This window comes from Lipophrys pholis, assembly GCF_963383615.2.
Source record: "Lipophrys pholis genome assembly, chromosome: 11".
Lineage (NCBI taxonomy): Eukaryota > Metazoa > Chordata > Actinopteri > Blenniiformes > Blenniidae > Lipophrys > Lipophrys pholis.
The window spans coordinates 10,994,828-11,021,316 of NC_137631.1; the positions used below are offsets into that span (position 1 = coordinate 10,994,828).

The 26,489-nt window shown below is 44.1% G+C and overlaps 1 protein-coding gene across 1 annotated transcript in view; it reads right to left on the reverse strand.

The window, feature by feature from the left end:
- Window positions 1–23,622, reverse strand: part of plxnb2b (plexin b2b) — a 134,449-nt gene extending 110,827 nt beyond the window's left edge. Inside the window, exon 1 of the mRNA XM_080474484.1 lies at window positions 22,981–23,622. The gene's annotated coding sequence lies outside the window, so the exon portion shown is untranslated. The remainder of the gene's footprint in view (window positions 1–22,980) is intronic.
- Between the last annotated feature and the right edge of the window lie 2,867 nt (window positions 23,623–26,489).

Consider the following 26,489-nt stretch of genomic DNA (forward strand, 5'->3'; position numbering starts at 1 on the left):
ACGAGCCCTGACAGAAAGACTGTGTGTGTGTGTGTGTGTGTGTGTGTGTGTGTGTGTGTGTGTGTGTGTGTGTGTGTGTGTGTGTGTGTGTGTGTGTGTGTGTGTGTGTGTGTGTGTGTGTGTGTGTGTGTGTGTACATTCACATGGGACTTCTGCTTTACATCAGTCTCATAATGGGTTGGGGGTTATGGAGGGCGGTGGGGGGTGGGTGAAAGCTGTCTTCATGCCCCCCTCCTTCATTTTCTCTGGTCTCCTTCTCCGATTACAGGCCTTCGATCAGGCCAAAGTAATGTTTGTGAGCTTTGCCATCATTGTAGCAATAACTGCTGTCAGAAAGCTTGCATGGTTGGTTGGAGAGACGATACTGGCCCTTTATTTAAAACAAGCCAAGGATAAAAGATCAATGGCCCAATTCAGGCCATGAATTGGAGGGAAAAGTTCACAAACATAGTGGGAGATTATGAGAAGGAGATATATGTGTGGATATGGGGGAGCGGAGAGTGAAGGGGCATCTAGCTCATCTGGGTGCTAGTGGCTTATTGATCGGTAGAGACACACAGCTCCAAGCCATTCATCACAGGCCACTCTCAGGCCCTTAGATAACTCCTATGATAGTGCCCTGCTGCTGAGCAGCTGCAACTGGCCACATCCATTATCCTTCAAAGTAAGCCCCCTAGCCTGGAAACAGGCATGGAGGGGCTACTGTGTGACAGGCCGGAGGCAGGGCTGAAATGGAAAAGACCAGGGCTGTGGTTAGGAGCCTGTGGCTGAGGCAAGTGTATACAAAAGCAGGAGCTGGGGTTGACAGACCGGGGTTTTATGAAAAATGGTGCTATGACAGCCACAACAGAGATGAGAAACTGTCTGTTTGCACCAGTAGGAGAAAAAAATGTGACAGCACTATTGTTTCCATTTCTTGGCCAAACAGTATTAGCAAAGCTGTTTTATAGCAGATAGCACACAAACCATCCGAGCGACAGGCAGCTCTGAAAACTGCTGAGTGGCTCTGTATGCATGTGTGTGTATGTGTGTGTAAAAAGAAATCCCAGATTGGGCAGGTGGGGATCAGCCATAATGAGCCATGCAGGGAGGGAAGCAAGGGAGTTAGGGCAAAAAAAAAAGAAGGGAGGAGGCCAAAGAGTGAGTGAGAGTGATGGAGATGGGGCTCAGAGCCAGAGACAAGGCCCCCAATGAGCAATTACACAAGCTCCAGAGAAGGTGCGGGCTCAGCCCCCAGGCAGGGTTTCAAACAGCACAAAGCCCAGCCAGACATGTACTCACAAGCGCACACACACATGCGCACGCGCACACACACACACACACGCACACACGCACACACGCACACACGCAAACCTTGATCTGATAGTGAAACCAAGAAGTTGGGAACAATAGAACATGATGAACACATAAAGCATAAAGTGGAGGAATTACTAAAATGGGGTCATCTCAAATCCAGGTATCTGCATATCAAAATGTTCCCACATACTTTCTCCACACCATTGTGTTTTGCCCAATACATGTTCCCTTAGCAGCATGGCCTGAAACAAAGGCTGAGGCCAGCGTGCGCAAAACTTTCAAGTCGACTGTGCTCCGTGTGGCGAGTGCTAAACAACACTGAAAAGACTGCACAGCCTCACACCAGGGTGCCTGTCACAAATACAAGTCTGAAATAGTTTCTGAAGGCAACCGTTTGTGCCCCACTCCCTTCAGCCAATCTCACCCATCACCACCTCCACCTCCACCTCTTAAAGGAGAACACAAGCTTTTTCTCTCATGAATGATGAGAGAAAAAGAAAGAGAGAGAGAGAGATGTGCAAACAGATAAGGGGGAGGGGAAATTAAATTAAGAGAAAAGTTCTCGCGCAACGGTATGCACCATTGATTTCCTATTCTGTTGGAAACATTTAATGAGCTTAAATAGGAGCCTCGTTTGACACTGCCACGGTGACTCGGAGGAACCTCCCAGTGAGAGGAAATCGTTCAGCGGCTGTGACGGCTACCGGAGGGGGCTGGAAGATGGAAAGGAGATGGGGGGGGGGGGGGGGGAGTGAATGTTTTAATGTCAAAGCAGGAGACATGAGTGAGACAGATGTTGGATTATGCCCGGGAAATGGTCCATGGGTAGCATTATTTGCTTGGTTCTCAGTGAAGAGAGAAAAAAAAAGAGTGAAGGATGAAGGAGACTGCTGGAGGAGAGGCAGATGTTGAAGGAGGCTAAAGGTGGTCCATATTCACCTGGGCTGCCTAGTTATGTAGGTGCTTACCCACAACAGGCTCTCATTATAACCCAACAATGTCCATACTGATTGACAGTTACTGCTCTAGTGCAGCGTTTCACCTCATTACTTGTTGGATGACCTCCCTAGGAGGCATTCAACAGATGCAATTGCTTGGCGGCCATCTTGTTTCTCTGCCCTAACTGCTCTCTTTTCTCCCTCTATTGGCGGGGGAACTATTGTCACTTTAGAAAGCAAAGTCCAGAGGCGCTTCAGTGCTCTGTGCTGCTGATGAGGACCCCACTGGGAACCATCCGTAGCTGCTTTATAGAGCTGCCTGGCAGAGTGAATGCGCTCAGCATCCCGCCACCTTTTGCCAGCAATCATGATAATAAGAGCGTGGAGTCAGGCCCAGCTATACACTAGTACCACAGGGGGTACTCCCCTCGTGGACTGCTGTTTAGGGTGGGTGTGTTTGTATGTTCAACAATTTTCCAAATCATGCACAATGAAGAACTTAACAGTCCTGTACTGCTACTCAGTAAATACGCAAAGTAGACATACCAGGCAGACAACAAAAACAGATTATATGAGTATATAAATTATAAGCTATTCTTTTTAATCTTGCTTAAGAAAGACCAAAAAAGACATGCAAGTGAAAATATGCTTATGCATTACCGTGAATACATTTTAGGCTTGCCTGAAAGAAATGCTACTTATAGTAGGTCCTGAATTAAATATCATTTTAGGGTATGAGGATGGATTAGTGTTCTAGAAGTCATGATATGCTGATCTCAACATCATGGATATTGTGTTGAATTGTGTTTAGACAGGAGAATTTGCGCCTGAATTAAATTTACAGGTTTGTGCTATATCCCCTCAAAAGCTATCTGCAAGTTCACTGAAAAAAGTAATGCAGTTCTTGGTGGAGAGTGGTCACACAAAATGCTGATTTCTTTTCTGTTAGTCCACATTGCATTGTGTCAAGTATTTCAAAACAAACCATCACTCCTGTTGTTCTTGCCTAAAAGTTTTGTGCAGTTCTATACATATTTGACAATTTTTAACCTTAACTGGGAAAATAATAAGTGTTCCACATCACAGCCCAATTACTGGTCTTTTTAGATTAAAGATTTATGGATCACAGAGAACATGGCAGTAAAGAATGGAGCACTACTGAAAGTGATTTGTCCACAGAGGAGGTACATGCATTCTTGGACAAACCAGACACAAAGAGGTAGGGATTAGGACTTCTTGAACAAAATGGGTGGGAAACTATGCTTTGGTATAAAATATAATTTTTTTTAGAGCTACTGCACTATCTCAAAGTGTATCTCTGAATAAATGCAAAAGAAGAAATACATTGGATATGTTTCATACATTCATGACAACTGTATAAGATAGTACTTTGTACTAACACTCCAAAACAGGCAATGACTTAGCACAGCATTTGCTTATAGGCTTGTAAACATGTTAAGTTACATGTGCATGTGTAACTGCTGCTGTCAAGTGATTCAGCATAAATATTTCAGGTTACTGTGTATGTTTTTACTTCAAACATCTTCTCTGGTTTATCGCAGCTCAGCATTCAACAAGAGCCTGTTTCCTATATTAATGGGTCAGAAAGGAACTCTTCAGTTCGTCACCTCTGGTTTTTTTTTCTCTCTCTAACTTTGGCTTGATTGCTACAAGAGCAGCTGGTTTGAACCACCGCTGAGTATCTATCCTGACAGATGCATAGTAAGCAACGGTGCAGCCAAAGGGTTTTTTTTTTGCTCAACTGGCAACAGTGCTGAGGCCATGTTTCTTTGCAAGTCACACATTATATTGACTTGCAGTTAAAAGTTGTGCTGAGGGAATTTTTTTAGTATTCTTTTTTTCCTCTGGTGACAGAAGTAAAAACAGCCCATGTCAGAGTGCCGTGCTTCCATCCATACAATTTCAGCAGAAACACATAGGCCTGCACTCATGCACAGACATACCAAGTACAGGAAATTGAAAGTGACGAACATTGTTGCTCACCATCATGCCAGTAAGACATAATCTTTCACCGGAAACTGCCGTTGCTCTTCATAGAAATCTATAGGTCATCATCTATAGGATTCTATGGGCTATTCTGTAAATCATTTACAGTGGTCTATATATAGCCTGTGGGGAAAAGGTCATTATTGAAACAGAAAGCTATATTTCATAATTGCACTACCACGCTTCTATCCCCTCAGTGAAATTGGCTCTCCAGAATATATTCTCTCACTCTTTTCCATCTCTCTCTTTCTCTCTCTTGTCCGTTAGAGAGGGCGATTTTGACAGGCTGACTGTCTTTCCTGATACAATAACCACCCTCCATTTGTATCTGAGGAGGGTGCATTAACTAGACAGTGTAATCAGGACAGGCAGCAAGCCTCACCAACCGCCCGCTTTTTACCACTCTATGCCATAACAGCCCGCCATTAGACCACAATTAGCGCAGCTCACTCGGGGAAAAATAACCCCTCAAAAGACCTATGGGCAGCACAGCGGATGCAAGAAAACAACACTTTCGTCCAAGTCCATTGTTGCAATAAACACTCTGGAGACATAATCTTATTTGATCATCCTTGATAATGAAAGCGGAGAAACTTTAAGTGAAAGACTTCTTAAAAAGCACCTGGGACAATACCATGGGACAGTGCCAGATTCTGACCTAATACTACTGATGTGTTAGAGTGAAACATTTTCCAACTAAGGACTCGGACAGAAAAGGCTTATCACCAGACACTTCAGACAGCGCATAATTCAAAATGAAAAAGGAAAAAAGTTCCAAAAATAAATGACATTTAAAAGTTTTGACTTATCATAAATGCCGTCACAGTCCAAAAACTGTGGTGAGTTTTGTCGAAGTACCCTGTGGTGACGGTGCACTCCAGGTGAATGTGCTCGTCCAGAGGAGGATGCTGTCACGCGAGTCTGCGAAAGCAAAGTTCAGCACGTATACTATCTCCCTCAGGGCTTTGGAACAATAAAGAGAAATGCATGTCCCTGTGGTCATTTGTGGCATGCTGGCTGTGGGCAGACACAGATAAGAGTCTGCATCGGTGGAGGCTGACACACTGTGATTATCTCCCGCTGGTGGAATTGACCATCCATCAATCCAGGCGACCAAGACGACTGAGGCCAGCAGACTCAATTGTTTGCCTGAGACAAGATTCTTATGATTCAATGACCTCGGGGAAAAAAAAGAAAAACAAATGTCAAGTTTTTTTGTGTTTTTTGAAGGTGTTGCCATAGGAGTGCACTAATGTGTGGTGATTCAAATTCATAAATCAAAAAGTGATTTGATCTCTTGATTTCTTGCACATATGTTCTCACACCAAGTCAGAGATCACAACCTGACTTTTGAGGGCTTCCTCTCAAGACTCAGTCAGCCTTTCCGGCTCTATCAAGACCATTTCTTTCTCACCTCATGCTGCGTGTTCTGGACCTGAATACAAGTCCATACACCGGAGCCAGCTGAAGGAGAGATGGAAAAAGAGATGGAGAAAAGAAATAAGGGAAAGAGTGTCTCAAGAAGCACATTCTTTCTACCGAGCGCCATCTGGAAGTGGAAAGGTAGATAAACAATGACGTGACTTGCATCCCATCTCCTTCCTGAAGCTTGAACAGACACACACTCGCCACAATGCTTGAGCGCTATTGCCACTGATCCTGTGCAGCGTGCCAGGCATTGTCAGGGATTGGGTCTTATCAATCGTTGGCCAGATACTGAGCACAAGCGTGAGGCAAACAAAAGGGAAGGGGAGAGAACAAAAATGGAGGGGAGCTGCTAGCGACAATGAGAAACACAAATGAGAAGATGGCTGAGAGCCACCCGTCCACGCGGCCTGGACCCGCTCTATTTAATCTGGTCAAGTCTGCCCTGAATCAAAGCAAGCTCCCCTCGTGAGCTGACAGACTGAGGAATCAGACTGCCAATCCCACCCAAAAAGGACTGAACTGAATGAGGCGATATGGGGCTATGCAGTATTGTGCTAGGAATACAGACTATTACAACTGGGGAACTCAGCTTTATTTAAAAAAAAAAAAAGGCAATTTGCATTCACTGAACTTGCTTGAGGAGCTTGGGGGCAACGTTAGCTGCTGCTCCTGCTGCTTTGAATTCCTCTCCATATTTTTTAGGCCCTTCTGGCATGCAATATATTACAGTAGTTGTAGAACTCTTTATTATCCCTTATGGGAAACTTGTCCTTGTACTAAGTCAGAGATAATAACAAAAACAATATAAATACAATATCAAAGCACAGCATTTGAAGGCTGATGAGGAGCTACAGCTGGAGCAACAGCCATAGGATGCTCCCCAAGAGTGCTGCGCCTCATGGGACCACCTTGTCCTAAAAGAGTGCTGCTTAGCTAGACCCAGGTAGGACTGCAGTAGGATGCAGAAAGCAACAATGGGGATGACATAAGTGGAGAGGGCCAAAATAAAGAGACTTTGACAGCTATCCCCCGGGCAGCAAAAGGAGCTGCACCTGTATGCGCACACACACACACACACACACACACACACACACACACACACACACACACACACACACACACACACACACACACACACACACACACACACACACACACACACACACACACACACACACACACACACACACACACACACACACACACACACACACACACACACACACACACACACACACACACACACACACACACACACACACACACACACACACACACACACACACACACACACACACACACACACACACACACACACACACACACACACACACACACACACACACACACACACACACACACACGGCTCTGGCGGAACATCAGGCGGGAGGGATCAGGTGGCTTGGGCAAGTTGATGGAAAGAAAAGAGCTGGGAGGGGGGTTGACAAATGGGTCTTGTCAGGTAACATTCACAGATGCGAAGGGATAGAGGGGAAGAAGAGGTAGAGGATGGGTTAAGGGAAGGGAGGGTGTCTGTCAGCTCATATTGGTTCATCAGCAAAAATCTCCTGCCCTGATTAGAAACCACTGCAGTTAGGGGAGCGAAAGACAGGAGAGTGAGCCTGTTTTCCTCCCGAGGACTACTTACTGATTCTGATTGAGGAGACAAGGAAACATGCCCTCAATCTCTCTCTGGCTGGGATAGTTCTCACTATGATGGCGCTGATGAAAAACACTGAAGGAAGGCAAGAACAAGTGCGAGGTTTCCCTGAAGAAACCCTCAAAAGGCTGTAAATGTGGGTCAGAAAAATTATTATAATACACTGACTAACAATAAAGTGAAAGGAGACCAAGGTGAAAATAAATAAAAGAGTGGAAAAAGAGCCGAGATATGCACAGGAGAAATTGTCTGTTTCAACATGCCTCAGCATGCAGGAGCGTCTTTGGCAAGCTGCTTCAGAAAACAAAAAGAGCATAATCACTTTTAAGTGATTTTGGCCAAATTAATGCACGATCCTTCAGCTGTATTCAGACCTTGATAAATGCACACTGTCTAGGCAGTTATTAAACACCAGAGAGACTGGTCGGTCCCTGTGCCAGCCAAAACTAATTAAAGCCAGGCAGATGTGTCTGGACAGTGGTGTACCACACACAATGCTACACACTTGCTCCCTTGTATGCATGCTTACACACGGGCACACAACCTCTAAATGGGCTGTTTAACCATGTCCACAGTGTAATCAGTGTTGGCTGATGAGCCGTCACCCTGCTAACTAGACCAGGTGAACACAAAACAACAGCATTTCAAGTTCAGTTTATAACTTTGGAGTGTTTGGTTTCGGAAACTTTTTGTCAGCCAACGGCCAAGGGGAGAAAAACGCCTTTCCCTCTGCGCCTTATTATCCTTACCAACACCATGTAACGTGCCTCTTTCTCTATTCCCTACCTTCTCCACTGCAGGTGATGAGAGTTAGAACTAACAGCGCCCAATTAATCTTTCATGCCGCACGTGTTCTTGATTTTGTTAGGTCTGCTTCATGAGTTGTATGAGAGTGCATCTCCACAATAGAAGGCTGGTGAGGCTTTCATCCTCCGTCTCTTCCTCCTCTCCACTTTTCATGCTCCTACTTTGTGAGCAAACAGCTGGGCTTTTTTGTTTTTTTGGGGATAGCTATCATTAAAGCAGCCTACAAGCATGAGAGCTGCACTCCAAACTGCTGATGGAAGGCCCGCTAGCCGAGTCAGAGTCGGGCATGATATCGCATTGTGATTGTATGTCGGGGTCGGGTAGAGCTATTAGATTATAAACACACAGAATCACACATGCATGCACACATACACGTACAGGAGCACAAGACGTAAAGTGATGTGAAGTGATGTGAGCACCTGTGTTTTATCTTCATTTAGGCTGTCGGCCTCACCTCCTTGTAATCAAGCCTATCTCAGCTCACATACACACATCAGCCGCCACTCTTGCAGTCATTCAAAAGCCACACATACACACAAAGGTGACTAATCACCCATCTGGTGCAGCAATCCCCTAGTTTGGATGACAAAGTGAACGTGGCCACAAATATAGGCTAATGCCCTTTCCAACACAAAGCTTAGGCTATTACAACCAAACAGACAGGTCGAGGGGAGGGGGAGGGTGGCTTATGACCCAGCTCAGAGAAGCATGGACAGGGGAGGAAGCAAATGACATCACAGATAAGGGTGATGTACTTGGGCTAGCTGCTCGTGGCTACATGAAGCTGACAAGTCTGTACGTGCACTCAATTTCAATAGCAGTTTCAAGTGTCAAGGGCAGGGAGAGGGCACAGCCAAAACAGCAGAAAAAAGTCAATTCAATGGGACCAGGCTAGTTTGTGAAGTGAAAAAAATCTAAGGTGGCTCACCCATAGGGCTTTCCTGAAACTCTCTTGTTGCTAAATATTAGCATGTTAGCAGTGGCAGGTGCTAGCCACCGCCACTCAGAGAAGTCCTTGGGCTAAGGCTTATCCCACAAATGCCTCAACCACAGTGGAAAGTTGTTTCCCCAGCAGATCCCAGTTGCTGGCTGGTATGATCCAGGTAAGTCTCCTAGTAGTGAGAGAGACCTGATGCAACCAAAGCCAGGTTCAGAATGTGGGATAAGGTTGGATCAGAGCCAGGAGCCATTAGCAAGCAGTGTGCCCGACACAACGGGCAGAACACGACATTTTCAAAGGCGTAGAAAGACTTGAGCAGAACCACGGTGAAGAGTGCTGGGCAGGTGTTTCATTCAGGCCTTCTGATAACAACCCTCCTGTCCAGATTGGCTACTGCAAACAGGGCCAGGGACTGCCAGGCAGCAGGAATACAAATCACCTCTTCGATAGTCTACACTGAGCTAAGCAAAAACTAGTGAACTGGCATTCTCTCATTCATTTCTTAGTTGATCAAGCCTCTTGTGGCACACTGTGTGCTGCTGGAAAGAATTTCAATGTACCGGCATACATTTAGATTAATGTGCATCTTTACAAAAGAGTATATGACAGAACGGTTAATAAGCAGAAACACATTAACTATCAGGATCCACCAGCAGTATGAACAGACAAAGATCTAGCTAATGGCCACAGCCATATCATTTACCGTACAGCGACAACCCAGATGCGGGATAGCACAGTTGCTGTAAAGACAGGGGAGAGGGGACACTTTCATTACTTAAAAGATAACATCCGCAGACTCCTTTGTATGGAATGAGTTTCTGCTCTCAGCTCCCACTATGAATAAGCACACAATTAGTGCATCAATTATGAGTGTTGGAAATAAAACCTCAGGTTACTTAAGTCTCCTTTTCCACTTACAGCATGGCTCTAACTACCAAACAAAGCTTATGAGCAATGTTACTAACAGATGGAGGCACAGGCACTTAACCCCAACAGCACAGGCCTTTCATTCTGTTATTGGTTTTCCAAAAATTCTTGGCAATATAATTCATTTCAATTATAAATCATTGGAACAAACAAGTGATTTAAAAAACACTAGTGAGAAACCATCTGGCTTTAAGCACTGCTTGATCCCAACAATCAGTCACAGATTGAAGTAGACTTTGCACTCCTGGCCCACCTATCACACACTGACCATTGCAATCACCCAAAAAACAACAAGCTTTTACATCTGTGACTGTGAGTGAGTCCCATTAAAAACCCATCACATACGCGACTACCACGCTACACTTACTGCACACAAAACCCATTGCTATAATTGGTTCCACTGCACCCTTTACCTACTCTGGACAGGACAACCGATAAATGCAAACTACTCTGCAGTAACTGGTCATATCTTTGTTACCGTCAAGCTTGACAAATTATTTTCAAACACAGGGAAGAGGTAAACACAACAACAAAGAAACAACTCACAAAATGGAAAAGAAATGAGGTGAAAGCAGAGTGATTTTTTGGGGGGGGTTTTTGCTTGCTATGGAAGGCGAATGGTGACGACAGTGTTACTGTGAGCTGATGGCATACCTCCAGATGAGAAGACACACTCCATCACACCACACAAACAGACAGTGCGGTTGTAAAGCAGATCTGTTGTTTCACAGCGACCGCAGTGAGGGCCACAACCATGTCATTACCTCAACCAGGGAAGAAGAAGAGAAACCCCAGAGCATGGTATTCTCAGACGAAGCAGGACAGCTGGGGGAGGGTGTTAATGTGGGGATGTTTGACAAGGAAGGAAAGATAAATGGAAAGCCGGGGAAGTTACACAGTGAATGTGTGAGTGATACAAGTGTGTGTGTGTGTGTGTGTGTGTGTGTGAAGGTGATTGTGCCGTCGAGGCTCAGCTTTAGTTTGAACGAACATCATGGAGATGTTTGTCATACCAGGGTGAGGAGCGTGTCTGGACTAGGATGAGGCTGAGGAGAAAATCTGATTAGGCCCCTGAGGCACTCCAAAAAATAACACGGCCTTCTCTTTTAAACAGAACACATTCAGGACTGATTTACTGACTCTCACAAACTTTTTTTTTTTTTTTTTTTAATTAGGAAAGCAAGAGATTAGGACCACTCATTAGTATTGAAAAAAAAATAATACAGGAAATTACAATTGAGAGCAGAGGGCAGGGTTGGAAGCTATTTATGAAGAAACATTTTTTTTTATAAAAGAAAAAGTAACTAATTATCACCAGCAAGAGACAATAGAAACTCACAATCAATGCTAATTGTTTCCTGGTGTGACATGACTACAGATAAAGGAAAACCATAATTGATATTCTAAACTGACTTTTGTTAATTAAAACACTGATTATTCTGCTAAACAGACATCGACATCCAGAGACGCGGCGTTGCCCTTTAGAAAATGCACTTGCACAGCGTTAAACCAGATTCCTTTGAGGCCTCCATTTTTTGGCAGCGAGCTGCTGTCCGGGGATCAGGATGTCCATTGATATGTAAACAAACAGAAAAATGTGACAGCAGTTTTCATATGAGATAATCCCCCAGCCAAGCACTTTTATTTGTTTTCTCCAATAAATGTCAAGTTTTATTAATTGATTGAGCCTGAGAGGGACAGAGACTGGGAAAAAGAGAAGCGGTGGGAGCTACACCACCAATTGTGGATTACTGTAATTCCACCGCTCTACTCCACCGCAGAGAGATTTGTTGCAAAAACCTGAGCAAGAAACATATATGTTTACAAAACCCCTGAACACTGATTAAATTGTGTATAGTAACAAAAAAATACACCTAAAAATGATCTAAACCCTTGTGAAGAGAAAGTTTAGGGTTCAAGGGTGCGTGGATTAAAAAGGCTGGACACCGAACAAAGGGGCTTACTGAGAGTTGGATCTGGGCATATAGGGGAGGTGGCTGAGGACAACACGCTTAATGGAAGTGACAGTCAGCAGATACACGACAGTCCCCTCCATCCGCAATCGCTCCCACCACCTTCTATGGCGGCCCAGAAAAGAAAAGGAAAAAAAAATGTTAAGAAAAAAAAAACGCACCCTTCACCCCCCTCCACCCCATCTACTGATTACATACAATACACCCATACTAGGAAAGAGGAAAGGGAGGTGAGGGGATGGAGTGGGGGAAGTGAATAGACAGGGAGTGCTGCCAGGGCCTACTTTTAGATAGCGTGGTTATCAGCAAGAAAAGGAGAGAGAGAAACAAAGAGGAAGTTTACTGGCGTTGTTTTATCTGGAAGGGCATTAAACTGAGAGGCACACAGGGGAATGAGACAGCGGGAGTAAAGACAACGACCACTCAGAAGAAAGGGAGAAACTGTCCAAAGTCAGGCAACCTTCAGACACATCCCCTTCTGTCTAACTCACAGCTACCTTACACTTTGCCCTTGGCTGAAAGTCATCTCTGGTTCATGGTCCCTGGCTTTGATAGGAGTACGGGCACTGGAATGAGCTACTAACGACCCAGAAAGCTACTCGTCAGACTACTGGTGCAGCTTGATATGCAGCGTGAGAGGCTGTCGCTGGGATGGAAACTGAATGTGGCCTTTGATAAAACACTCAAAGAGGGATAAACACAAAGAGGGATAAAAACAGAACTGGAAGAAGGCAACCCATTAGCCAGAGCTAGAAAAGAGGGGGAGCAGGAAGAGGCCAGGCAACTTGAGCTAGGGGTAAATATATGCTCCTGGGTGTCGTCCTTGACCCGGCTGGATGAGGCTGACGCTCGTGATGAGAAAGGCTGTTGGGCACAGCATCCACCAGGTGTAGACTGGAGTGGGATGAGAGGAATGTCGATGAGAGTAGCCCTCCACCCCAAGCCCCCCCTCTTACCAACCCACCCACACTGTCACCAAACACAGCACTCAGGCAGCCCGCCGGAGCCCACTAATCAGAGAACTTAGCCACTGACCTCTCCACAGGCGCTATACCTTTTAATGAGATCCATGCCTTTGATTCGTCCAGCTGCCTGGAGGGAGATCATGCATAAGCTCAGACTCACATCTACACACAAACATCAACTTTGCCAACTGTAGACGGACACTTCTGCATTCACACACAGCTGTGGACACAAAGACACAAGTGATGTACACAGTAGAAATAATGAGCGCTCTGTAATCCACACTGGCTAAGGGCTCTCATGCGTGCACACACATGCACAGGGGAAGTGGATACACAACGATGAACTAGAATAACCGCAGCCTGAGAACTAACTGAAGCCAAGTAATCGACAGACACACAAGGACACAGGGAAGCACACAGACATAAGCCGAGCGCAGCTCAAGGACACAACACCCACCTTGTTAGGAACAGGCCAAGGGAGGTGCAGGTGAGATTGGATCCAGACATGCTTGCTCAGAGATAGAATTGAATTATTGATCAGCCAACAGATTGTGTTATGAGGAATTCATGGATTCACTCCTGAGCTGACCATCTCCCTTAGGCTGTGAGACAAACTGTGTGGACACACTGTACATGTATACAATTGTGTATTGTGTACATGTGCGCCATAGAAGGTGAGGCAGGCTTTCCCCAGTCAAAGTCCGAATTATTATCTGTGGGCAGAGCAGCCAATGTGAGCTCACACTTAGACAAGACAGAGCAAACAGTGAATCGATCTCGCTGACTGGGGTGATGCATACAGAAGGAAGGCCTCACCCTTGCTGCGCTGAGAGGGCTTTAACTGCTCATACAGAGTGGCTTTTTCATTGGCACTCAGGCACCAGCACAATCCTCAGCTCTTAATACCACCAATGGAAAAGAAGGAAATGGGATTTTTATTTGTCTGGGCTGCACGGGTGGTCTGCAGCAGCTAATAATGTACTGAAATACAGAGTTCAGCTTTACTTGTGTTCTGTTATTACCATAAACATGAGCCATCATAAGGTGCATACTGCTAAACAAAAGTAGGACTGTAGTGTTATGCCTATCAACACTTCCTCACTAGTGATTTGCTGCATGAAGAAACTGGACAAAACATCTTTTTTTTTTTTTTCCATGTAATCATCTGGTTTTAGAGCTTAACCCAGTTTGCCAAGAGGAAGAAAAAAGCCTGCTGCCATGTGATGTGTTGATACCACAACTTTACACAATTAGGACATATCGCGCGTCACATGCTTCTCTTATCGTCCTGATAAATGCTCCCACAGTTTTAGCTTTACACCCATGTACCGGCAAACCCTTTACAGCTTAATCGTGCGGTCAACAACAGTGCTGACATAAATCAAAGTTCCACTCACTAAAATCCTATCTAATCAGATTTTCAATAGTAAAGCAAGGGACATATTACTTAAAATTATACCATATTCAATAATCTCGCTGGGTTTTAATGACTGAAACTTGTTTTGTTCATAACATATGTGAGGAACAGATGTGTAGCTTTTGTGTGCTGCTCAGGGGGGATAGTGTTTTGTTTTCAAGTTGGAAGGTGGAGAGACACATAGGAATCCAGTGGGACCGAGATGTGATTTAGCCGTTTCCATTACCCAAAGAAGGGGCTGACTCTGTATTACTAATTAAACAACAGGCACATAGGAATTTGTCATGACATCCTGAAGGCAGATGAAAGAAAGGGAGTTGTGGTGAAACAGAACAGAAACTGGTTTAAAATACAACCACAAAAGGACGGAGGAGAGAATGAGTGTATGAGTGATCTCAACAGGTTCACTTAAAGAGATCCTAATGGAAATCTGCAGCGGTGGGCTACTCTGTCCTAGTTACACCACCGGCCAGAATCCATCCACCAGTGAACAAACTACAGCAGACCGCTTACACCCCACTTTGCTTCAATCTGTTATTGGAACGCTGCACATTTCTCCTCTATTTCCAATTGACAGTGGATGAGAGTAGAAGGGGGAAATGTCTCCTGGTGAGACTCGTGTGATTTGGGGATCCAATTTGGCAGAATGTTTTCTGTAAACAGTGTAACTGCAGCTTGTTTTCAGAGAACGCACTGGAGAGCAGCATTAGACAGTTTGCTGTGTGGAGAGGAAAGAGACAAGGTCTTGGTAATAAGGTTCTGTAACCCCAGCAGCAGATCTACTCGGGCTAATGACTGTAATTAAAAAGCCAACTTCTATTGAGGGACGTGACGAGGGATTGGCTTAGACAGGACGTAGAAAAGCCGTACTTAGAGGAGAAGGAAGTAACCACAGGGCTGAGTTTTAAAACTTTCAGGCTGAACAAATCGGAGTCTAAGTGGTAAGCTAGCATGTGTTATGAGGGCTAGTAAATATTTAGGCATTCTTACAAGGGCATGTGGCTGCGACTCTGATGTCATTTCTTGTAGGCCTGTCATTTGCTTTAGTTAGAGGCTAAAAAGCAACTGTAAACACCGATCTGTTAAAAGAGCAACACTGGGAAGCTGTGTGTCACAGGACCGAAATAAACCACGGAAGAAGAAGTTATCTGCATGACCATCACATGTGAGTCACCGTGTACAATTACACCAGAGTGGGGGAAAAGGTAGTGAAAAGGAGAAACAATGTCTACGTGATTTGCAGACACCAGCATAAATTATCTCACCACTGTCTTTTGGGCTGAAAAAGTTGAGAAGGGAAACAAAACTGGGTAGCTTTGAGGCTGCCCAGATGAGTCAGTGAGGAATAATGCATGTCATCACGACTGCGTGAATAGGAGAGTGAGGCTGGGGGGCAAGCGCAGACACCCAAGACATAGAGCTATGATGACACCTCCACAGATCTGCATTTCAGAAGACAGCTCCGAGCCCTGAGCAAGTTTGAAGCACCAGGATTAATATCCACGTAGAGTACAGACACACCGAGTAAGGAAAGACAAAGAACAGAGTTGCAGAAAAAATATATAAAAAAAGAAAGAAATTCAACCGGAAAGAAAAGTTAAGGAGAAAAAGAGGAAAGATAAAGATACTGCTGATGAAGAGAACAAGAAAGTACATTCAGGAATGCCACCGATAGAGGAAGCTACAAACACAAAAGCAGCGGGGAGCTCTATTTTATTCCCGCACATGGGTCATGGTTGACTGCTTAAGCACAGGTTCCTGTATATCATTACCAAACATGAGTAGTGCACACTCATATGAGTCTACTCTTATTCCATCACATTGGTCCAACTCCACAAGGTCAATGGCAAGGTAAAGACCTGACTCACACGGATGCATTCCATAGCTCTGCACAACAACAACAAAAAAGCATCTAAAAAAAAAAACATGAAAAAGCTCAGCTCTTGTCATAGCATGTATAACCAGTTTTGTTATTCACTGTGAATTTTATTTGTTTTTGTGTATTTCCACACTGAATCATTCTATTTCTGAACTCCATTGCTAATTCTCACATCGATGAGGGGAAAAAAAAAAATCTCTTGAAATATGTATAGTTACCTAAGCAAAGATAAACCTCAGATTAGCAGTCCCATATTTCAGTGACCATTGACAACTAGGAAAATGTCAGTCTGTAAGGTTAAAGCAATATCTTTGGCAGGATTATTACAGCTGCTGAGACTGCTCCCAAAGTTACAACGGCCTGTCAGTTTACAGATGAGAAGCAACAGAGCCGGTGGCATTTAACTAGATTCACAGTAACTTTAACAATCCCTGTATGAACAGATTTTAATAGGTCCCTCTTGCATCATAGGCTACTGAAAGGCCACAGTGCCCACCTCATTTAACAGAGACAAGGACACGCTTCTGACAAAAAAAGAATAATTTTAATAATATCATTTCATCATAAGATTTAATAAAAGGAAGATAACCTTGCCTACACATAATATAATCCAGCTTTATAATAAAAGTTGTGCAGTTTGATCTGAATGCATTGGAAGATGTACAAACTTGACGCATACAAAATTCCTATTACCGTGATGTCAATCGGATTGAGCAACTTTTTAAATACAGCGACGTGCATCACATTTGTTTCATTCATTTTAAAGACACATGTTAAAGAATGACAGAGAGCTGCAGATTAACAAGAACAGGTATCTGCCAAATCTCGTCTTTGCACCATTAAAACATACCCAATTTTACATTTTGAAAAAAACAGACAACTGAGGGACAGACACCCAACCTCCAGCAGTGCTGCCACTTCCAGGTGCCAGCAGGCTTCAGCAGATGCCACAGTTAATAAGGACAGCATATGGTTTATTAAGATATTATTGGCATTGCTATTTTGGAGCTCTTGCGAACACACTTTATATTTATGCTTTCACATTTCAGTGGGGGAAACAAACCTCTGTTTTGTTTTGTATTTTAATTGTGCAAAACACCCAAACACAAGTTCAAATTAACAACAACAATAATAATAATAATAATAATAATAATAAAAGATTTATTTGTTAGCACCTTTCAAAACACCCAAGGTCACTTACAATACACATTAAAAATACAAAGACAATTTGAATAAGTGTCTATAATATTTGATATTATTGATGGGACAGTCTGGCGACCTGTCCAGGGTACATCCTGCCCTTGCCCATAGTAAGCTGGGATTGGCTCCAGTGCGCTACGACCCTGCACATGATAAGCGGCACAGAAGATGAATGGATGAATATTTGATATTTGCTTGCAGTATTCATTTTTCGTGATAACCAAGAGCTTCGGTCTGCTAGTAGCATAATAAATGATATTAAAGTGTGGTCATTTAAAAATAAGGTTGCATAGGTCTCTGCAAAAGTTGAATATTCGTTCTGAAGTGAGTTACTTCCTAGATCGATGATGACCAGTCATTTCTTCAACAAAGTTACAGTTACACAGACCATCCCTCTTTGTCTTCCTCTGTCTGCCACTTTAGCTTCTCCCTTTGCTCACCCAGGTTGGGCTGACCTTCATCTCCAGCTGCTGCCAATGGACTGACCCTTCATGCATCTGTCATCCAACAATTCTGGCTGAGCCACACATTCAGTCCTTCATAATTAATAGCCCGAAGTACATGCAAAATTTTTTAAATGAACAGGGCCAATACTCAACAGCAACTACCGCATTAACATAAACCAGCTGGACGTCACATTAGCTGTAAAGCAGAGGTGATAATTAAAAATGATCTTGGCGTGAGTAAATTGCTCAGTTTGAGGATTAATTGCGAAATGACTCGCAGAGATAAAAATGAACTGCACCCACAGGTGCCTTAGCAAGAATTAAATGGCATTCAACATGGAGCAACTCTCAGTCAAGAACAAAAAGTGCGGTGAAAATGCATTACAGGTGGAATAAGTAGCTCTACACGGTTTCCATTATTCTGTGGTTACTGTAAGCCTAAGTCCATTTCAAACCACAGCTCTCTGAGAAAGATATATCAGCAAGCTGCCAAATCCTGCACAGGCACCCTCAATTTGCACAGAAATGAAGCTTTGACTCATCTTCAATATGTCAGAGTCTGAGAGATCTGAGTCGTCTTTTCATCATAAAGTGAGGGAGGTGGACTAAACATCACCAATCACGTTACTGCGATTGAAGCAGGCACGGCAGACTTCTCTCTGAAGTGTTTAAATGGATAGCATTTTGATAGCAAAATGTGCCAGACTCAATTACCAAAGCAAAAAATAAATTAATTTGTGGCACTCTTCTCTCCTGCCAATACACACCTTGAGAAGAAAACATGTGACTAAGATTTCCCAGGATAGAAATCAAGGTGACCACTCAGTCTCATGTTTGCTGATGAGCTTTCAGATACTTTCTTCTATGGTGTCAGGAAGCATACCTGAAGTTTGTTGTGTATTTTTGCCAGTGGACTGAGTACCTGGGCTACAAGTCATCCCTATAGTTAGGAGGTGATATCAAATTAGGGTTAGTCTAAAAAAAAACAATTTACATTGACAAAATACATTTTGATAATGTAGACATGAACCATATCGAACACATGTTCCGTTCCAAAACGTTCAACATACCAGAACAGAAAATACCTTTCATATCTGTGCTTCTGCCAGGCAGCAATGTACAAGAAATTAACAGAACTGGAAACAAAAATGGTTGTTTGCTTCTATTTAGGCACAAAGATCACTTAGTTAAAAACAAGACTATAGAAGAAAAAGTGAAAAAAAAAAGAAATATATATAGAAGTATATATACATATATAGTTAAAAACACAATTATATATGTGATAATAGCAGAAAAACAAATAACGGCATTCCTCGAAACACTTGCGCACTTATTTAGATTATATTTGCACATCAGCTGTCCTCTTGTGGCTGCTGTGACAAGATGTTTCATGCATAACTTCACTCCAAAAAAAATCTAATGTATCCATGGTTTGTAAATGTTTACAATGGAGATGTTATTCCTGTACAGCGTGTCACCAGCTCAAATGCAGTTGAGAAGCAAGTGAGAGGAAATAGTGACTGAGGTAAATATCTGTATTCTGTAGCCATCTCTGGATTTCTCACCTGAGCAATGTCAACACTGCTGACAGTCAGCACTACAGTTGTTCCCAAAATGCTCTTTGAACAGCAGAAGAGATCATGATTTCCTTGGGGCTAGCATTTTTAAAGTAGCCGCCTACCTCTGTAAACCTCCTATCCCACCAGCTTTCTCCCTCTCTGCCTTCCCTCTGTCTTTCAAGATACTGGATGTCTCAGTTATGCGGAACATCCTGCCCACAACCTCTCAACTAAGCAATTAAAGCAACTCCCTCCCCACGTGAATCATTTAGCTCTTCCAGGAGTGTGAGCATGTTTACAATATTCATCATGTTCCCCTTACTCATGCTAAAAGCAATGCGAGTGAAGGAAAGAAAAGTCACAATGGTTAAAGGTATGGGGTGAGGGCAGAGAGCAGGCAGTCTGGGCAGCAGTGGGAAATACCCACATGACTTGGCAACAGCAGGAGAAGAAATTATGTCAAGATGGTTGGAATGCATGATGTGCCTGGTCGTGTACTTGAGATGAAAGACAGTGTGGGTTCAGAAAGCGTCAAGGTTGCTTTAGAGGTAAAAAAGAACACCCCGCTGAGCTACACTTGACTATAATGTTTGGGGCTGAAGTGCTCGACTTGGAGGCATGCGGGGAGACCAGGTTAAACCCAAAGCTGCACTTAATGTAAAGCTGTATGAAATATTCTGTTGGTGGTGTTGAGTGCGATCAAGTGCCATCTTCTGCCAGAGTGCCTATGTCATAGCCCGCTGTTGATGACGAGAATTAGAATGACCGCACCTAGTAGGGCTGCTATACATCTACTTTCTTATTTGGGATCTGGGGCCAATGTGACTGAGCAATGAGAAGAAGAGTTGCGCAGTGAGGTTGAAAAAGGTTTAAAAGATTTAAAAAAAAACACAGAATTGTAACCGTTGGATGAAATGGAGAAAGGAGAAACTGTTGAGGCGACAGTTTAGGCCAAGGCCATGAAGTCCTAGGGTAAGGGTGGCAGCTGTAAAATCCAGCAGAGATAAGATCAGAAATCCACCTTAGCATGACGACTGTTCATCACAAGATAATCCCCAGACATGAAAAGACGAGTCTGCCCCCAATGGAAATCATATTCCCCAGAATCTTCAGTTGTCTAATGCCAAGCTGACACTCCCTTTGCTGTAGCTGCCAACACATCCCTGAAATCTCTGTGTATCTTAGATAAGCAACAAGAACAAGGTACAATGTATGACCCTCTTTCTCGTGCGTGCTTCTCCTGACTCATGACCAAGTTGACAAAGTCCACTTAGAAATGCCGGTCAAACAATCGCTAACTTAACCCTTTTCAAAATGAAAGTAGAACGAACAAAAAAAAAAGCAATGCTATTTTAATGGAGATTACATTCAATGATTAGTACAGGCTGGAAAGAGGGAGATTAACTTGTCATTTAAAATGAGCAATTTGCAATAAACCAGCGTCGGACACATTTCTTCCAAGTATCACATTGTTTAGTGATGGATTTTTGTCTGTATGCAGCAGACGGGAGGTATTGAGATTGCTTGTTGCCGATGAGGATTACGGTTGTATTTCCAAAATGAAAATTACAAAAATCAGTAATCCGGCACAAAGGAAACAAGAGACGGCAGACGAGTTCAAATTCATGTGCCCTCATAAGCACTGTACAACTCTGAGACGTGGCCTGAGCTGAGATGAAACAACAGGTTCGAACTACCTGGGAAAACTGGGTGGGAGTAGAAAGGGATGGATGAACTTCAGCTCACCCAAACATGTGGAGGTTTAACGGCTGAGCGCTCACTGGCCAGAAAATTCACTGCCTCCATTTCTGAGCTGGTCAGAAGCTATTTTACTGGATCTAAAAATACACAGAGTGGATCTCATCACAAAGTTTCATTTTCAGAGCTCATGGCCTATTACCCAAAAAGAGGCAGGGAGGCGGAGTGGACTCATGGAAATGCTGGCTTTGTTTGGTGTTTGCACCCTTCACTGTGTATTACAGAGCATGAGCTTGCATTTGGCTTTTGGGAATGTTTGGCAGAATACCAAAGCACTAATATGACCTGAATGAGAAATGCCTTCTGTGGTGAAGAAGTGTGGGATGCTTGTTGTCTTCACCCTTGCGTGGAGCAGGAGAAAACATTTATCACCACTCTCCTCTGCAAAGATAAGGTGTCTCTATTTATTCATAGCAGAGGCGATAAACACTGAATGAAGCATTGTGGGGCAGACAGAGGGTAAGAAGAGAGAGAGATGGTGGAAAGAGAAGGACATGGAAGCAGCTCGGGTTTTCAATCGGTTGTGTGTCCGTGCGAGCAGATGGCATCAATCCCTGCTGTAGTCAAGAGACTGGAGGCTGACCCCCCCTGTCATAACCCCCTCATCGCCTCAACTTCTACAACCAGCAGCCGTATTTCCTGTCTTCACGTGCCCCTTCCTTCTGCTAATCCATTCCCGCCACGAGGCTGCATGGTGTTATTTAGTGGGAATAATCCCTCCCGGAGATGAAGCATCCTACATACAGTAGATCTGTCTACAAGGGGTAGAGGATGGGGGGGGGGGGGGGGGGGGGGGGTAGCAACAAAAAACAAATAAAAGGCCGATTTAGAAAGGCAACCAGGCAGTACAGTGGTCCGTTGAGGGCTGCGCCAGGGACTGGGAGATACAGACAGACAGCAAGGCACAGGAGATTCAACAGGGACATGAATAGTGCTTCTGTCTCCTTGTTCTCCACAAGAGACAAGGCAGGAAGAGAGAGGGAACAAGAGAGGGAAGAAAAACAAACAGGAAAGAATTGCTCACTGCTATTCTTGCCCCCTCTGATGTTGATGTACAATCTACTGTCCAGCGGTGGTGGGGGTGGGGGGTTGCAGTTCACGTGCTCATTTCTCACTGAAATTGCCTGCGCACAGTGACAGACACCTCCGTGCGGGGCGATAGGGCAGACGCTCTGTCTGGAGCGCTCCACTCTGATGAAATGCACGGTCCGGAGAGGAAAGACGAACAAGAAACAAGAGCATGTCTGGAGGGGCTTGGCTTCCCTCCTCCCTCCCTGCAAACAATCAGCCGTTGACTTGAGAACAGGGAAACAAGTTTGCGAGCAGTCATGAGTCGCTTCGAACCACGAAGCGTTACAAACATGCATTAAGTAACTCCTGTACAATAACACCGCTGTGGATGTGTGTGTGCTGTGGTGTGTGTGTGTGTGTGTGTGTGGGGGGGGGGGGGGGGGGGGGGGGGTTCACATGTTCAGGAACAGCCACGGTCCTTCAAGAGCGTTTCTTTTCTCGTTAGGTTGCTCCCAAAAGAGTGTTTCACTGCGAGTCGATTTCGAGAACTTGTTTCGGGAAGCACACCGCTCCAAGTACAACAGGAGGAGCGTAAAAGGCACGGAGACGCTTTACGCTCCGGTGCTATAGCAATAGGGCGTAAAATAACCTATCAAAACTTAGCGCTCGTATATACCAGGGTTTGAAATTGATACCACGGATAAAACGGCAAAAGCAAGGAGTCCCAAACCCACTTGGAAGGGAGACGCCAGCTTTCCCCGGAACTCACCTTGAAGGAAAAGGAGCGAAGAGAGTAGTTGCACAAAACAGTCCAAAACACTGGCGAAGCCCCTTGGTTAAATAATAAAACAAAAAAATAAAAAATATGTCCGTAGGCAAGTTTACATTTTATTCGTCCTGCGAGGAGGGGGAGGTTCAGAAAAGGCACTATTCCGTAGAAAAACGGGCTACTTTGTCGCTCATTCCCGTTGAGAGGCGACACGGGTAAGTCCTCGACCCAAAAAAAGAGTCTCCGGTTAGATTATCTGGAGTTTCTCCACGCCCAGGTGCCGAGTCACATGGTAGCCTGATTTCCAGGTGTGTGTCTGTGCGTGTGTGCGTGCGCCTCCAAGAGCCGAGTCTCAGTTGGCAGCAAACACACCTGTGGGATGCGCTCACTCGTTCGCCCCGACTGTCATCGCGTCGGAAAGCCCGCAGGTTGTACCGAGAGAAAACGGGGACGATGGAGGGACGATTGAGGGAGGAGGAGGAGAAGGAGGAGGAGGGGGAGGAGGAGTAGAGGCGCGCACTGAAGAGGAACCGACGCGATCGGGAAACCGGAGGAAGTGTTTCCAATTCCTACCCTCTCTCTCTCTCTCTCTCTCTCTCTCTCTCTCCCTCTCTCTCTCCAGGCTGAAACCACCCCGAGTGCGCGTTTCTGTGTGTGCGCGCAGAGTGAGAACAAGAGGGAAGTTGCGTGTCGTCTGTGCGCCGACGCGCAGAAATATTTCCGCGGGCGGCGGGAGAGCGGTGGGAGCGGTGTAGGAGCGGTGTGGCGCCGCGGCAGCCCCTCGCTGTGCTTCCCAAAAGTGTGGACCGGATCCAGCGGGCTGTGGGGGCTGGGTCCAGGTCATTCCAGGCCAAACGACATTCACCGGGAGTCATTTCAAAATGCACGGGACTAATAGTTTTTATGTCTACTCTTAGTCCCGCCCCACCGGGATTAACTGTGTTTATAAAGGCTCCACAGTTCATCCAAGAGCGGAAAATTCCATGTTGGAGGGGCAACAAATAAAGACAGTTTTAAAGAGCGCAATGATACATCACTTTGAAAACACTCTCAGATTTGATCCATATAGGTTTATAGCTGCACAGATGCACAATCATTGGTACACGTCCTTTCATTTGCAGTATGAAACACATCAGAGGTGTCAAACCTGAGGCCCGGCGGCTAAAACGCACTCAAGGGATGACTTGAATTAACAGTGTGAAAATGACAAATAAATGAATGACTGTCGTTTTTCTTTGAATGCAATTACTATTGTTAATCTTTTGTTTTGAACACGTAGCACAACACACAAGGCACAGATGAGACACATGAGACCTGATTGCTTGTGAAATAGCATCACCATCAAAGTCACACTGAGGCTGAGTTTGTAAAAACACGCAAGCCGAAGGCTGCAAATAGAGGAACTGCACCTACTAGAATATGAACTGCAGATTTGTGAGATGTAAAAAAAAATCAAATTTTACTTTGTTAATTTCAGCATGATCAGGATTTATAAAAAGACATAAAGTTGAATGTAATGGTTCTCATGATGTCGTTGTATCTCTTTGCACTAAAATATGGAGAAATGTTTGATATGTAAAATATGTGCTTAAAGGTTGTTATGCTGACATTTTCCTGACTGCTGCCCCCCCCACAATGTGGCATCCTGTGGATGAAAACGTGTTTGATACCCCTAATGTGCATAGTTTGAAACCAGTTTCCTGAAATGATACACTGCACCATCTGGATTTCAGTTTTTCTCATGGCCCACCACCGCACACGTGTTGGTGAAGCAGTATCTAACAAATACATGTTGGGTTATATGAAACATTATCATAAAATGTTGAAATATGGGGACACTGTTACAATAAATATTGCATATTGGTTGCTCTGTTGGCTCATTTATCCATATCTACTTGTAGTCTGAGGTGGGTTAAAGGGCCCGCTCACCCACATCACAGATTAGCAGAGTTGGAAAGGTTACTGAACAATGTGTGCTCAAGCGCAACTACACATACATTACTGAAATTGTTTTCAGTTACATGTAAAAGTGGTGTTGTTGAATAAATGCTCATAAAAGAAAAAAGTAGGAAACTACTCACCGTCTGACTTACTGTTTACCAAATGCAACTGCGATCAGACAAAAATAAAGTCTCTGAGAAATAAGGAATTCAAAACAAATGGTACATTTGGTAAAAGTAATAAATATATTGGCCACAAATATCCAAATCAATGGGTTTGAATATTAATTCAAGTTGTGGGTGTACTCAATGGCAAAGTAGACAAATTGTGAATGTATCAGTAAAATTACTTCCTCAAAAAAACTCCTAAATGTACACAAAATATTACCCCATCACAATGGATTGGTTAAAATTACTTTAATCCCAGTATTACCTAGATGCTATTCTCAGTACGGTGGCATAGTAATAGAATAGTTTAGCACTGATCTTTGAAATATAAGTTCCTGGGGAGTCTCAAAGCAAATCGAATCCGATCAACTGGACTTTGTCATATGGCTCTGAAGACGTTTCAGTTTATAAAAAGCATGTTGGGCTTTTGTGTGAAGTCCATAACATTCTCCAGACTATCAGCCAGAGAGTGTTTTAGTCTCGGGAGTAACTGGTTGGAATTTCCCCTCAGGCCCTCAATTGTGAAATGGATCTGTCATATCCTGTCATTGAAGAGGTGATTCTGGGCTTTTTCCACAATTGTATCCACTCTGTGGACTCTCACAGTGGAGCACAGGCGCAGCCTAGTTGGTTTAAGTTTGTTTTGCATCTTGTGTTGAATCGCAAATTGTTTCTGAACTGAAGGAGTCACCTGGACAAGAGGCGAAGCTGATTCAATTTGCTTGGAGTTGCCTCCTACCTGGCCAAATGAGGATATTTTCTCTCACGGTCCAAAAACATGTCTTTTACATTTATTCATGACTCTGAATTGTATGTATGAATTTGAGTTTGTGTGACTGTCTATGGTGCACGCTGCCTTGATAGTGAGCTGGGATCGGCTCCAACGTCTTGTGACGTTAATTTGGATGAAGCAGCAAATAATAAATGGATCATCATCAAAAGAACACAATACATTTCTGAACATTAGCAATGATTTAGTTCTTCAGTTCTTAAACCATTACAGTGTGACTGCAAGGCAGCACACCAGGCTGCCCCCTCAAGGTAAAGCACCTAAATGGAGTTCAGCCATTGGTAATGTCGTTCCATACACCCGTGCTTCCTCTATTCATGTTAAAAATGTGGAATGTGAGGGATGCCTTTTTGAGGTGCAGCTCTGTAGCCAGGAATTCAGAAATACCGAGGTCAGGAGTCCAATTTCCTCTTGCAGAAATCCAACCCCGGGACCAAAAATTGTCTGACACCACAGTAGCTACATTTCCTAAAAATAGACTATTTGAAGCAAAGAAGCCAAGCATCCGAATTTGATGGGTACATTCATGTGAACTGTTTGATCTGTGCTCATCAGTGGAGAATATCCCCCTTGTTAGGGCTGCAGTCTACCTTTCCACCGGCAGACATGAC